The sequence below is a fragment of the Pollicipes pollicipes genome, unplaced genomic scaffold, assembly GCF_011947565.3.
Source record: "Pollicipes pollicipes isolate AB1234 unplaced genomic scaffold, Ppol_2.1 Scaffold_7262;HRSCAF=8765_pilon_pilon_pilon, whole genome shotgun sequence".
In the NCBI taxonomy this organism is placed as follows: Eukaryota; Metazoa; Arthropoda; class Thecostraca; order Pollicipedomorpha; family Pollicipedidae; genus Pollicipes; species Pollicipes pollicipes.
In genome coordinates this window covers 17,191,760-17,203,871 of record NW_023597055.1, presented here as the reverse complement: position 1 = coordinate 17,203,871, position 12,112 = coordinate 17,191,760, and the positions used below count along the sequence as shown (strand labels likewise).

Here is a 12,112-nt window from a genome sequence, read left to right as displayed (position 1 = left end):
CGAGCCGAATCAGACAAATTAAGAACGTTGTTTAAGCACTTAGATATATGCCTTGCTAGCATGGTTCGTCTGATTCTAAATGCATAAGGATGATTCGTTATGCAGTATGTTAAGTGATATATACTGATGAGTTCGCTGTCACATTAAGATGTCTTGCATTGTGGGTCCATATGTCAGTATGCTTGTTCCGCTTTGCGGCAGTTTTGTGTTTGTCGCAGAAACAAGCGTATAAGAGAAAATGCGGATGTCTCAAAGTTTTTTATCCGTCGTGGATGACAGTTTAAAAGTTTTTTAAGCCTGTATCCACCTTTTTTCTTCCTCGTACCGTGAACCAATTATTTCTCATGAACCAGTTTAAGTTGCCACTTCCTTCCACATTCGACGCAGCACATACTGGCCAAGTTGTGATGCAAGCTTGTAAAGTGCGCGTGCATGTTCAAAATTCACGATAAAGATCTAGATTCACAGTCGGTTTTGAAGGTTTTTGGCTATGGATTGCTGTCAAATTATGGATTGTTATGGTAATGGCCTATGTTGCTATGGATCGCTGTCGAAATATGTTTGGCTCATGGATCACAGGTCTAATGGTATGGTCACTTCAGCCAGTGCTGTCGTATTGGCCAATTTGCTGGGAACCATGTGTCAATTGTGTACGCCGGTTGACAACAGTCTGTCGCAGGGCCTTGGTGGGGGCTGGCGGTGCGGCAGTACGGCCGAGTCGGATTCCATTTCTCCGTGCTAAATGAAACATTCCTTAAGACACACCATTCTGGCATTGAAGTTTAAAGGTAAAGTGCACTATGGTTACTTTTTCCATTGTTTCCGCGCTCTGCTACACGCCTGTCTTCCAGTCACAATGTCCGTTACGGAGCTGAAACAGAAACGTGCTAGGTTCCTCCGTGTCCTGACAAGAGTTTGGATAAGAGCTTTTGTGCTGATGGAGAGTTGAGGTAGTAGAACACAGTAAATTTCCATCAGCTCTCAACTTGATAATGCTCTAGAAAAGTTGGACAGGGCTGACAAAAGTGTATTTTTGCCGTCGACCGAATTTCCACGGACAAAATTGTCGCCAGGAGCGTAACGCAACACCCTATGCCAAGAAATGGCAAGAACATCTATACCCAGCAGCGTAACCAGCAACTGGCGTATCGCCAAAACCTCTTTGATAACCGCACTTTGCAAAACGTTGCACACAACCGAAACGTTCACTTCTACAGTGGCATTTAACTAATGCCAGGATAACTGTTACGGAGAAGGCAGACAACACAATGCGACAGTTCGATCACAAAGGCAGTCTTTTACCCCCGGAACTTGTTGTGGCCTCGTGTTTAAGCTTCATCTACGACTGGATTTCTTATCCTTGACCGCGAAAGAAAGCGGCGAAGGACCTCGACAGCCAAGACAACTCAGGGCATGACAAAATTCAAACCGTTGGCGGGTAGCACTGGGGGATATCGCCAAACATGCGGGCCTCCTCGAGACCACATCTCTTATGGAAACCACTTATGCGCTTCGAGCCCCACCTGAACCATCGTCATGGTCTCCACCATACCTTATGCTTTCTCCAAGCCCGACGCGACGTGTGTTGCCTGGTGGGCGCGCTTTAATGCGCCATGGCCATTGGTATATTCAGGTTTAAACAAAGTTTCTAGGCTGCGTGAAAAAAGAATATATTTGGTTGAATATATAAAGAATATATTTGGTTAAAAAAGAATACATTTGGTTCAGGGTTGGGCTCAGATTGAGGCGAACGCGGTTGCACAAATGCTTAGCAAGATGTAGTGGGGGCACGCTGGAAGAAGGACGCATCGAGGTCAGCGAAAGATGGAGTCATAGAGCTGTTTGAGGAAAACGAATACCGGTTGCTTCATATTTTTGTCACGCTTATAAAAAACGACAACAAACAATCACTTACTTTTACATTTACGGCCATTGGATTCAGCGCAAGGCTGTGGGCTGCTGTCAGCTGTGTTCATGTGGAGAGAAGCTGACTGGCAAGAAGAACGTAGCTAATCGTCAACTTTTTAATATAATAGAGTTAAAAGCCCACGTCTATCTAGAATTGTTGTTTGTGGGTGCCTGAGCCGTAGCTTCAGAGGTAAGCGGAGGACGTTATATATATATATATATATATATATATATATATATATATATATATATATATACGAAATATACGAAACATACCATGGGGCCGTAGGGTACGGTAAAGGGTATTTAGAGAAAGGCTTGCTGGCGTTGTGAGATAAATGCGTTACCAATAAAGCTCATGTAATATTGTAAAATGCGCGCTGTAATGTCATGTCGTGACCGTCACCAAAACCGTCGGTCAAAGGCAATTTTTGGCGCCCAGCTTCACGTGAAAACAGCACTTTTGTCGCCGATTTTATTTTCCACAATTGAGCACGTTTACCACCCCTGCATACAAACAGCAGCACGATCTGCGTGTTAACCAATTGGATTTTGTCGGTGGGACACTTCATACTGTATTAATACAAACACCAATGTTGAAGTGGCCATAGTTTGTTTGACCATCAGCACAACACAGCCAATGAAGTTGGGTGTTTGCGTGACGTCTCTATGACCTCATACATGACTTTCCCATTGGAGGCGCGTAAAAGACTGAGCAAGTTCACTGGCATCAAGCTCAGACACAAGAGGATATGATATCTGATTGCATATCTTGGCTGTGAGTGTCAGGGAATCGTCACGAAACTAGCCATGTCAACTCAAAACCGCATGCCAAGGTAGAACTGTCACTGCATAGGTGACGAGGAAAGCCCGTAAGTATAAAGAACTAGTATCGATTACCTTTGAAAGTGTACGTTAGAAACGACTTGGCCTGCAGGCTTACGCATGGACCTGGACTTCCCGCATGACCAAAACATCCATCGCGATTCGCTAATGCTCACGCCTGTTCATTACCAAAGCCTGATGTAGCAAACTGGCATGCGTGACTTAACTCGCCACACGAAGTCACATAAGGTTGCAGCTATAATGCAGTATTTTCTGAATCATGTGCGTGCCCCCATTCCTGCATATCGTCTATCACCTGTCGTGGCGTGATGCTCTCACCGCCACAGCGCAGTGCATGCTCATCGTGTGTGGCAGCATATACATTATGACGCACAACGTATGAAGATAATCGGCACAATCCTTTTACATAGCTTGCAAAATATTTGTGCATGTGCCCAGCAACACGAAAGACAATCGAATTGCCAACGTGTGTTTCAATAACAATAGTGGAAGCGTGCAAAGTTAGTTGTAAGTAATGCACACGTAAGTGCCGCGTCCAGTCCGCCCCCGCGCCCGACAGGGGCTGCTCGCGATGAGCCGCGGCAGTTGGCGCGGCCGGGGTCCCGAGGTCATAGCCTGCGGCGCCACACGAACGGACGCCGGGCGGGCGTAGTGTGGGCGACAGAGAGGCTGGACTGGCGACGCGTGTCAAAGAGGTCCTATTCGCTTTGAGCTCTGTTCGGGAAGGCAATCCACGTCGGATGGCCAGCGGACTATGCGGAGCTGGGACGGCAGAGAGATGAAACACTACACATACCCTCGTTGCTTTATCGCGTGTTAACTACGCTGGATATTTAACTACATATATATATATATATATATATATATATATATATATATATATGCATATATACATATAATTATGCATGCATAAACACACAGATCTGTCCCATTTATATTCGTCGCTACACAGAACATCTTCCAAGTGGCCACCTGCGATCTAGATACACGGAAGCACGACGCGTGCGCCACTGCTTCGAGAGCGCTACGGCGTGATCTCGCGCATTGCGGACTCCACAGCGTTCTTCCAGTTGGTATGTGGTGCTGAGGTTTGTTCTGTAGCTCTCAGACTTGACGTGGTCTCAGCGGAAAATCCCCGGGGGTCAGGCTGAGCGAGGTTGCAGGCGAGCCGTGTACCTCTTTGGCAAATCAGGCCCCATCCGAGCCAATCGCGGAGCCAGCCTGTCGTTCCGACCGCGTGACCCCTCCGGGCCACCTGCCTCATCTGCCTCTGTGGTCACCGGAGGCGGGTTCTTCGTGTCGCCAGAGGCACGCTCTTCGTGCCACCAGAGGCAGGGTCTGCGTGTCACCAGAGGCAGGTTCTTGGTATGACCAGAGACAGGTTCTTCGTATGACCAGAGGCAGGCTCTTCGTATGACCAGAGGCAGGTTCTTCGTATGACCAGAGGCACGCTCTTCGTGCCACCAGAGGCAGGGTCTGCGTGTCACCAGAGGCAGGTTCTTCGTATGACCAGAGGCAGGTTCTTCGTGTCACCAGAGGTGGATTCTTCGTGTCACCAGAGGCGGGTTCTTCCTATCACCAGAGGCAGGATTCGGTCCGTGTCAGTAGAGTCGATGTTGTTACCAGAGGCAAGTTCTTCGTGTCAGCAGAGGCAGGACTCTTTGTGCCACAGAGGATAGGTTTCTCGTGTCATCAGCGACCGGTTTTCGTGTCACCAGAGGCGGGTTCTTCGCTGCCACCAAAGGACGGTTCTTCTTGTCACTAAAGCGCGGTCGTCAGGAACCCACACTGCGCCGAAGCCGTCACGGACGACGCGTGGCGCAGAAGTTGACCATGCGTAACGCGTTCAAGAACGGCGATCGAATAGCGGAGAGGAAAGCATGCCGATCATTGTGGGGGTCTCTCTCGCACTTTTTTAGTACACGAGAATGATATTTGCACGCTTCGCGCTTGTCTAAAATTTCTCTTTTTTTGGGAAGTACCTTAAGCCATGGCAAGTGACTGTAAATTCCTCACCGCACACCTCCAGTACGAGCTCGCACTGAGCTCGGCTGGTTCTGTGAACGTGAACGTCTGTTTTGTGAACATTTTATAGTTTGCAGTATGCCAGGGACGGGCTGATAAGCTACAGAAAACTCTCTGAAACTGTTGGCATTGTGAAATGATGCAACTGGCACGTTGGTAAACATCGAACCGACGAATTTGCCAGCAAAGGCATAATTGAAACATTTAATTAATTTAGGGTCTCCGTCACGCCATCACCGTCGCTTTGACGCCAGACACCTGTTTTGAGTTGGTCCTAAAATCCCGGAACAATATCAGAACAATGACCTCACTATGCGGCAATTTTCAAAAAGGCCTCGACGTTCTAAGCGGCCGGTGACAGCTTATTACGTCGTGGGCCAAGTTCTCCTTCAAGCGATGCACGTTTCATGATATCGTTATGCCACGGTAGGCTCTTAGCCTTTTCAAGTCACTTGTGTAATACAAATGGTCGACAATGGTAGCTCAAGTCCACTGCCTTCATGCCCGGTTTGATCATCTGAGGTCATTTTATGACCTGTCAAGACCTCGACCACCGCAATTCACGGACATTTGCTCCATCACACCACTTCAGCTCACCGGTCGTTTTATCTGACATCAGTCACTCTGCAACTGACTGGCTCTGCGAGTGACTGAGCTGACTGCAGTCACCTCAGTCACTGACGGCTCGGGATGACAGAATGCAGAAAATCGAGTTTCCTTTCCAGACTACCGGAGGTTAATAAGCATGCCGTTGTTTGGGCTTCCGCAGAATCGAGATGGCGCCAGCCAGCGTCCACTCGCGCTGCCACGAAGGATTTGGATGGGCCGTGCAGCCGTCAGCTGTAGGATTTGTAAATAAAACAAAAACATAACCTAAAGATTTATTGAACACAGGCTTGATGAAGTGATCCGACCGATAGTTATCCATTAACGTGTGCAAAAAATCCAAATGGACAGAGTGCAAAGATATTGAGAACGTCAAGAATGGTGCTTCCAGTCTTCGACACTTCAGTCATCTTCCATTTCCTGATCACAGCGGCACGCGGGAGGTCGGCGGGGCATTTAACCTTTTTTGCAATATTTTCCTCTGCAAGGGTAGCAGCACCAGCCCTTGTAACAGGTCTGCCGAAGCGTGGTGCAGAATCTCGGCCGGTGACATTTTGCCCTGCATTCACCTGAAATGACAATATACTGATAAGGCTGTCTGATAACACTGCTGATGTACTGGTTACACTATGCCATGACTCAGTATTTGCTCGGTATTGTTTGGTTTGGTTTTATTGCTGTGGTGGGAGGGTTTGGGGGCGGGTATTTAAACTCCAAGGCATGCAACGTGTCTCAATTAGGAATATTTCTCATTTAAAAGAACCGTCCTATAGCTGAAACAAGACGATGCAGTCCTGAACGATGGACAGCTCAGCAATGCAACAATGAAGAACTCACCCAGCCCATGCAGGACTGCCAGCCGAGGCTAGTAATCTGAGCACACGCTTAAAACTTCAAGGCAACTAGGACATACCTCAAGACAAAGGACACGACGTGCATCAGTTTGCCTACAAGTACCAGGAGTATTACACCCACGCATGCACAATGTTTGAGACACAACATTAACCCCAAAGAAAACCCACACATTTCGTGAGGAAAGGCCCGATGAGCGAGCTTTTGAGTCTATGCATGGCAAACCATTGACAAGTATCCCACAGTCCGCACGACTGCCAAACCAGGGGCGGCGTGGCGCGCGAGGCTGCCATCGCAGCATCGTGGCAACACGTTCATCCAGCGCGCCAACGGCTGGCACGTACGTTTCGTGTCTCCCCAAAGGCAGCAAAGGCGCTTGTGGGATGCGTCGCACCATCGACAGACGTCCCTTTTCCAACGCCCACACGCCTGCCCGAAGTAGCGACAGCGGCCGCCTGAAAGAGCATCGAGTGGTTACCTTTCGTCACGGGTAAAAACAGCCACACCTCTGACGCTTTAATTCCTCTTTTCTCAGTGGTGGGGGTTAACTTCACTCTTTCCCCAAATCTTAAAGTCTAAGAGACCTAGAGACACCAAATCTACGCGGTGGCTTGGTCTGTGTGCGAGATCATTTGTGAAAATGTGATGTCCATAGTTCATGATCTTCGGGACAAATAAGGTGAAACAAGAAGGTCAAACTCAGCACTGGTGCTCTGTGCGTCCCCAAACCTTCTCATGTAACTGCCTTGCACCTGAATAGTTGTTCAAAGAAAAAGGCTACTGGCGTTCATTTTTAACTCAGTGGCGTTTTTTACCTTCAGGAGGTAAAAGTAACCAAAAAGTTACGAGATTGTGTTCATTCTTTAATTTTAATAAGCATTAACAACCAAGTTAGGTAGTACGTTGCTAAAAACAAAGGGTGATCTGGGTCTATTCATGTTAGTGCCTTACTTTGACATCTAAAAAGTCCATGGAAGAAGTCTGTTGCGGTCCCTGCTACCAAATATTTAAAACGAATACCAGAAACCATTCTAAAAAAACAAGCTCTCGAGTAAAAAAGCAGGTTGGTTTTGACTTTGATTTGACTGTCATACCTGACCCTCGGTCAATGGAATTTGTATAGATCAGGTTACAATTCTAATTTCGAATGTTCACTTGTCTGAAAAACTATCTCAGATATGTATGGCTCTGTGTAACGCTCCGTTGTCGCATTCGATTGAACGAACCCTAGAAAATGCCTTCACTGACTGCCACAGCCTGACTTTGACCTGCCGTAGGTCACAGCCTTGCAAGGTACAAATGATTTTTTATATAAAACGGTTTAATATTCAATTGCTCTCAGGTATGCAAAATTTGGCGTGGTCTTGCTACGCCATCCGAAAATAATTTTGCAAAAATCTTCTGGCCCTGGCAAAGTGAGCCCCCCCCCTCGAGGCCTTCTTGACCCTCGTGCTATGAAGGGAAGTGTGGCTCAGAGCCCCACCCAGATTTTCCAGGAATAGTTTCTGGGCGTTTTGAGCACGGTGCTGAAATTTTGGGTAGCTATTTACATTATGTTTACGCAGCTTGCAAAACCTTGAGTATATTAACCTTGAGGGTTTGTGATCTATGACGTTTTTCTTGAGGTCAGGTTGTTGACATATGACAAAAAAATGGACAGAGGACACAAAATTATCTTCGGAAACGTGCTCCAGGGATGTTGTCTACAGGGATGTAGTTTTGTTAACTACCGCAGGAACTTGACATTTAGTATGTTTGACTTGGAAAAACTTTATAGGAACATTTATACCTTGACTTTTTGTTACTGCAAACGATCAACTCACAAAACATAGTCATAATGGTTTGCAGTTCGACTGAAGAAAATCAAGTAACGCTGGCAAGAATTAATACGCAGCCTGACGGGGTCAGTTTTACTCCCCAAAGATTTTTTACGGAACAATTTTAGATCGGCGCGGCGTAGCGGCGGCAAAGTTTGCATAGCTAAGAGCAATTGAACAGCGGATCTCTTAACATAAAAATTATGCATCTGATGCAACAACGAAGTATTACACGAGGCCGTACATAATTGAAATAGTTTACTACGTGCTTAAAAAGATTAAGTTAGGATTACATCCGATTCCGTTGACATAGGAATGGGCATAGAGGTCATATGAAGATCAAAATAACCGGTCTTTTAATTCGAGAGTTTGCTGTATAGGGCAGTTTCGGGTGCTTATTTCGAAATTATGACTGACAAGGAACGCAATCGACATCTTCTAATGGCTTCTCAGAGGTCACAGAAGGGCACTGACCTAAAATGACCCAGGTCAACATTTGTTTAGAAACATACACCTAGCATGGTCCTTGACATTGTTTCAAATGTAAAATAAAAGCAATTTTGCGGGATTTTGGGCGCCACGACTTTCCAAAAGAAATAAGCCATTGGCCTTGAGTGAACGATAATTACCTTTTGCTTAGAACAGTTATCTAGTTTCAAGGCGATTACATGGGGAGGTTTGAGAGCACTTTAGACGCCAATCTGGAGCCTGACCTTGTTCGACTCTATTTGACCCAAAGGTCATTTATTGTCAGGGGACATCGGCTCTTCACACAAGTGGTTTTACATACCAGCCAGGCTACCCTATAAATTTGGTGTTTCTAACTTCCTTGGTTTCTGAGATCTCGAGGGTGAAATTGACCCCCACCCCCACCCGAACGAAAGATAGCCACCTAAGCGCCGGTTACGTAGCCAGAGGCTCACCTTCAACGGTGACAAGCACCAAACAGAACACGACAATCAAGGGTAACAAACGCATGACTAGTGAGAGGCTAGACACCTTATGGCCGAACCAACCTCGATCACCTTATATAGTGACAAACATGGGGTGAAAGAGGAGGGGGTGTCAATCATTCAGCCGCGTCCAAATGTCAGAAAACGATGCAGTTCTCAATGCTTCATGACATTTGCAGCGATGTGGTGACATCACCTGCAGTTGTTGTTTACGGGCCTCACCACACCAGACAGCGGACTGCTGCGTCTCTCAGCCCAGCCGCGGAGAATAACGGACGACACGGTTTCCCGAGAAATTTCAAAGCTACGTGAGCCAGACATGAAGCTCGCCGTCAAAAGCGGTGCTTTCCATCACAGGTCTTATTTCGGATGTCAAACAGCACTTGAAGAACAATTGGTGGATCGATGCCGATAACAAGTTGTAAGATAAAGCGACAATGCTCGCACGGTATTCTGTGTAGTCCTTCCGCAGCAGATCATCGCGGCCGGGTGTCGATGCTCGGCATTCTATAATTGCATCCATATCGGATGTTAACGTAAGTTTTCTATATGTACAAACGTGCACACACGCGTGCATGCACGCGCGCACTCACACACACGCACGCACGCGCGCACGCACACACGCACGCGCGCAAGTGCGCACGCACACACAACAGTGAAAAAGCACGTTTTATACTAGAACGGCTTATTGACACAACATAACATGCCAGTGGAATCCAGGTGGCTGAGCCCATCAAAACGGTCCGGCAAACTGCATCCCTGGCTACTGGCTTCCCTTTCGTTTTCGTTTTACCGTGTCCTTGTCCTGGTCGTCATCCAGCCTTTTTAAGCGATTCCATATATCTGCACACGCTTCGGGCATAGCGTCAACCGTTGAGTTATAGATGACCGATGTCGACCGACGGCATAAAGTTATCGAACTTCAAAATACCAGCAGGCGCAGCCTGAACAACGTTGTAGAGCAAATATGGGTGATACCGACAGTATTCGACGTTTCAAACGTTGCTTATGATTACGGGTAAGAGTGGTTGTGCGAGGTTAAATAAAATATTACACTCGTAAACCACAAACACGAATTCGCGGAATGCTCTGCATCCGTGCAGAGACTGTCACTAGAAGATGCCGAAAGTAATGAAGAATTAGAGTGCACACATCCTAACCTTTAACCATGGCTCTATGCTGAGGGCTGCACGAGACACGGGCGGCTGAGGCGAAAGGTTGTGATGACATATGCCGAGTGTCTTTATGATAAAAAACTGTGCACCACGATAATTGGGCACCACGAACAACACCCGAGCCACACGAGCATCCCAGCATTCCGGGTCACCTTGCCCTAACGGCCAGTACACAGCACTGCTGCCGAAACACAGACGGCTAAGTCCACGGTTTTCGGTGGCCAGTACCAGGCATCAGCAGAAGAAAAAAATATGCGAGCGGTCACTTGAAATCTTTTGCGTGCATGAATAATGTGTCATTCGTGATGACTGTTAACTTGAATTCGCTTTAATGCACACATATTTTTGCACATTTCAGCGCTTAGTTAACGTGCACCGCACCATAGAAATGGGTGGTTATTGCTCCTTCTTTAATCGCCTGAACATTGGTGCCCTGTGAAAACTGTGGCTCGCTGTTTTTTTTTAAATCTGAAAAAATTCAGTAGGATTGGTATCAATTTGCAATTTGCTACCGATATTCGTTTCGATGAAGGGATGTAGCCGAAATATCACACATCTCTCCCTTCTCCTGTGTTTTCTGCATGGAAAAGGACTATTAATACTGCCTCATCTATATGTTTAATGTTTCTCACAAATGCACTAAACAAGTTACGCATAAAGTAATGTTTGCTGCTTACTTAAGTGCGAAAAGCAAAACAAGCTCATAGGCTTTTTGTCGCCATGACCTGAAGCTCAAACACCGTCACTGACCTTGAGTAAACACCAGTGACCTTTCGGTGAGAGCAGGTATCCAGATTCGAGGCGGCTGCATGAGGAGGTCTGAGGGCACTTCGGACACTAATCTAGAGAGCTTGACTTTATTTACTTTATTTTACCCGACAGCCATGTCATAAAAACTTCAAATTTTGACGCAAGTGAGGCCACATCAAGGCCATTCTACGCCATGAATTTGATACTTCTAGGTCTCTTATTTTAAAGATATTAGTGGGGCTCTTCTAATTGACCCCCCACGAGCGATCATATTCAGCCGGTCACCCGGGCGCGTGTTAAATGAGTGCATTGGGGACGGACGTTTACGAAGATCGTGCACATGAATAGCAGAGCCCTTGGTATATCTACTCGTAGTAATGGAGTATAGCGCATAAAAACAAAGTTTAAAATACATTTGAGCAACAGTTGAAGACAATGCAGACCTCAATATATTAGAATCGCAGCACGTTCGGAATCTTCGCCCCACAGGCTGAAAACGCGAACGAACACACACACACACACACACACACACACACACACACACACACACACACACACCACACACACACACACACACACACACACACACACACACACACACACACACACACACACACACACACACACACACACACACACACACACACACACACACACACACACACACACACACACACACACACACACACACACACACACACACACACACACACACACACACACACACCACACACACACACACACACCACACACACACACACACACACACACACACACACACACACACACACACACACACACACACACACACACACACACACACACACACACACACACACACACACACACACACACACACACACACACACACACACACACACACACACACACACACACACACACACACACACACACACACACAATCACGCGGCCTGCCTCAAGCAACATTGCTGAGATTACGCACGTTCAGAGATAGCTATTTATTTGCTGCAATTAACACACATGAATGTTTGTTCTACGAGGAATAATGACATTAATATTGCCCCATAGGCGGCGGTGTGCAAAATCATTAGCTAGACGGTATATAAAAACAATGTTGATCTGGGTTATTTTAGGTCACCAACCTTGCCTGACCTATAAAAAGTCCGTAGAAGATTCTTGTGCGGTCCCGTCCATCAAT

At 46.7% G+C, this 12,112-nt stretch overlaps 1 long non-coding RNA gene across 1 annotated transcript; it reads right to left on the bottom strand.

Moving 5' to 3' along the window:
• Positions 1-5,647: 5,647 nt before the first annotated feature.
• Positions 5,648-9,072, bottom strand: LOC119113908 (uncharacterized). The gene is made up of 3 exons (XR_005095982.1): positions 8,978-9,072; positions 6,582-6,692; positions 5,648-5,954 (listed from the first exon to the last, which is right to left on the bottom strand). It is a non-coding gene; the product is annotated as an uncharacterized LOC119113908 (long non-coding RNA).
• Between the last annotated feature and the right edge of the window lie 3,040 nt (positions 9,073-12,112).